Below are 3947 nucleotides of genomic sequence, written 5' to 3'. Positions count from 1 at the left end.
CGGAAGAAGTATGCTAAGTGTAGAAAGGACGTAGCTGTGCGATATTCCAAGGGCGATCTGTTTCATCGTAGATGTCATCCGGATCCTCACGCTTGCGTTTCCGGCGCCAGTTAGCAGGTCTATCCCTCAGCTCGCGGAAATCAACAAGGTAGTACGACCCGTTATGAAGCACTTTGCTAACGACGAAGGGTCCTTCCCATGGAGATTGCAACTTATGGTCTTTCACCTGTCGAAGGCGGAGGACCAGGTCTCCTGTCATGAAGGAGCGATTCCGGACTCGACGAAAATGATAACGTCGGAGCTTTTGCTGGTAGATGGCGGAGCGCTGGTCAGCTAAATTCCGAGCTTCTTCGATCAGGTCCACAGATAGCTGTCTGGCCTCGTCAGCTGTTTCTTCATTATAGGCGGAAACTCGCGGCGAATCATGGATGATGTCGGAGGGAATCACGGCTTCGGATCCGTATACCAGGAAAAATGGGGTAAACCCTGTTGACCTGTTAGGGGTAGTTCGCAAACTCCACAAGACAGCGTCCAACTCGTCAGCCCAAGCTCCAGCTGCTCGTCGCAGCGGTTCTTCAAGGCGTGGCTTGATTCCTGATAATATTAGACCGTTAGCCCTTTCAACTTGACCATTGGATTGTGGGTGAGCCACAGATGCAAGGTCCAATCGAATCCCCATTGTCTCACAATAATCCTTCAATTCTCCCTGAGCGAAGTTTGTGCCATTATCTGTTATGATGCTGTGTGGGATGCCGAATCTCATCACGAGGCTGCAGACAAATTTTAGTGCCGTAGCACCGTCGGCCTTTCTCACTGGCTTTGCCTCGATCCACTTGCTGAATTTGTCAACAGCGACCAATAGGTATTCAAAACCGCCAGGAGATGATCTTTTTAACTTACCAACCATATCGAGCCCCCAGACCGCAAATGGCCAGGTGATAGGTATGGTCTTCAGCTCTTGGGCTGGAGCGTTTGGTTGAGTAGCGTAGTACTGACAACCTCGGCAGGTCTTGACTATCTTGTCAGCATCTTCTTTAGCTGTGAGCCAATAAAAGCCTAGCCGAAAAGCTTTTGCAACGAGTGACCTGGGAGCGGCATGGTGCCCGCAGTCCCCTGCGTGGATCTCTCTGAGGATTTCAATGCCATCTTGATTGGAGACGTATTTGAGAAACACCCCTGTTGCGCTTCGTTTGTAGAGCTGTCCATCAACAATTGTGTAGGATCGTGCTCGTCTGATGATCTGGCGCGCGAGGACCTCGTCCTCCGGCAGCTTCTGATCGATGAGGTAATCCAGGAAAGGCTGTGTCCAAGCCGGAATGGTAGCCAATACCTCTCTGGCCGGAGACACTGCCACCTCTGGGTTTTCCGGGTTAGCGCCCTTTACAGAGGGTATCCGGAGATGCTCCAGGAAGATTCCAGGCGGAATTGGCTTTCTGCCGGATCCGAGCTTGGATAGCATGTCTGCCGCTGTGTTATCGTCTCTCCTGACGTACTTGACTTCGTATCCGAGGAAGCACTTGGCGATCTCATCAACTTCGTCTCTGTAGGCTGCCATGACGGAATTTCTGGCGTTCCAGGTTCCGGCTACTTGTTGTGCCACCAAGTCGGAATCTCCACAGCATATGATGTGCTTGATCCCAATTTCCTTAGCGATGCGCAGACCGTGTAGTAGAGCCTCATATTCCGCCATGTTGTTTGTAGCTTCGAAGTGGATCTACAGAACATACTGCAGTTCTTCTCCGGTAGGGGACTTCAGGGTGACTCCGGCTCCTGAGCCTTGATGCTGCTTGGATCCATCGAAGTGCATAACCCATGTTTCTGGTTCCGGCTCCAGACTTGCGTCCGGAGCTTCTGTCCAATCTGCAACGAAATCTGCCAAGACTTGGGATTTTACCACAGTCCTTGGCTTGTAAGCGATATCGAAGGCGGATAATTCGATGCCCCATTTGGCCGTCCGTCCTGTTGCGTCAGCGTTGTTGAGAATTGTAGACAGCAGAGCCTTGCTCACAACTGTTACTGGGTGCTCTTGGAAGTAGTGTCTCAGCTTCCGGCTGCCTAGGAAGACTCCATAAGCTAGCTTCTGAAAGTGAGGGTATCTTTGCTTTGACTCCGTCAGCACCTCGCTTATGTAGTAGACAGGTCTTTGGACGTCGTATTCATGACCTTCTTCCTTTCGCTCCACCACGATGACGAGGCTGATGACTTTGTTGGTAGCTGCCAGATAGAGGAGCATTGGCTCTGACTCTGCTGGGGCTGCCAAGATAGGTGGGGAGGTAAGTATTTCCTTCAACCCTCGAAGAGCTGCGTCAGCTGCGTCGTCCCAAACAAATTTGTCTGTTTTCTTCAGCAACTTGTACAGAGGTAGCGCCTTCTCGCCAAGACGGCTAACAAACCTACTGATTGCTGCGACACAACCAGTTAGTCGTTGCACATCTTTGAGACAAGTTGGCCGTTTGATACACAGGATTGCCTTGATCTTTTCCGGGTTAACCTCAATGCCTCTGTGAGAGACTATGAAGCCAAGGAGTTTTCTGGCTGGCACGCCAAAGACGCACTTCAGCGGATTCAACATCATCTTGTACCGACGGAGATTCTCAAAGGTTTCTGTGAGGTCGCTGATCAAGTCGGATCCTTTCCGGGTCATGACCGCGATGTCGTCGACGTAGGCGTGCACGTTCCGGCCAATTTGGTCCTTCAGGCACCGCTGCATCGTACGTTGGTAGGTGGCACCTGCGTTTTTCAAACCAAAAGGCATAGTAACATAGCAGTAAGTGCCAAACGGGGTAATGAATGAAGTCGCCTTTTGGTCGGATTCCTTCATCCGGATCTGATGATACCCGGAATACGCATCAAGAAAACACAGAAGTTCCGCCCCCGCCGTCGAATCAATGACTTGGTCAATGCGCGGCAAGGGGAACGGATCCTTCGGGCAATGCTTGTTCAAGCCAGAGTAATCGATGCACATTCTTAGTATTTCAGTGTTCTTTTTGGGTACAAGGACGGGATTCGCGACCCACTCGGTGTGAATAACTTCTATTACAAAACCTGCTTCTAGTAACTTTGCTAGTTCCATTCCTATGGCGCGGCGCTTCTTATCTCCAAAGCGTCGCATAGCTTGCTTCACCGGTTTAGCCCCCGGATTTATGTTGAGGTAGTGCTCGGCGAGTTCCCTAGGTACTCCGGACATGTCAGAAGGTTGCCATGCGAAGATATCCATGTTAGCGCGGAGGAACTCGACGAGCGCGTCTTCCTATTTGGGGTCCATGTTGGCTCCGATCGAGACTTGCTTGCTAGGGTCATCTTCCTTGAAGTTGACTTTCTTGGTCTCTATCGCGGCCCAGAAGGAGTTTTTCTGTTCGGAGATCTGCTTCTTGGTGGTTTGCATCTCAGTCGGATCCACCGCGGCTCTGTAGCCTTTCAGCTCTTCTCCGGATATGACAGACTCTGCGAAGGCGGCTTCGCCCAACTCGCACTCGTGAGCCTTTTTGTAGTCTCCGGTTATGGTGATCATACCATTAGGACCCAGAATCTTGAGCTTGTTGTAGATATAGCACGCTCTTGCATGGAACTTGTGGTAGGTGGGCCTGCCGAAGATGACATGGTAGGAGCTCTTGAAGGGCACAACTTCAAACGTGATCTTTTCTTCGCGGAAATTATGAACATCGCCGAAGGCCACGGGAAGTGTGATGCTGCCGAGGGAGTTCGCCTTTTTACCCAGAACCACACCGTGAAACTCAGTGTTGCTGTGTTTGAGCTGTTCCTTGGTGAGGTTCATCCGCTCCAGAGTCTCCAGGTACATGATGTTCAAGCTGGCTCCGCCATCTATGAGGCACTTGGAGAAGTCATACCCGTCTATGCGGGGGCTCACAACCAAGGCGTAGTATTCTTTTGGCACAATGGCGGGATGATCCTCCCTGTCAAATGTGCACGGAACTTCCGACCACCTG

Source organism: Lolium perenne, chromosome 7 (assembly GCF_019359855.2).
Source record: "Lolium perenne isolate Kyuss_39 chromosome 7, Kyuss_2.0, whole genome shotgun sequence".
Taxonomy (NCBI): Eukaryota; Viridiplantae; Streptophyta; class Magnoliopsida; order Poales; family Poaceae; genus Lolium; species Lolium perenne.
Note: the sequence above shows the minus strand (reverse complement) of the source record.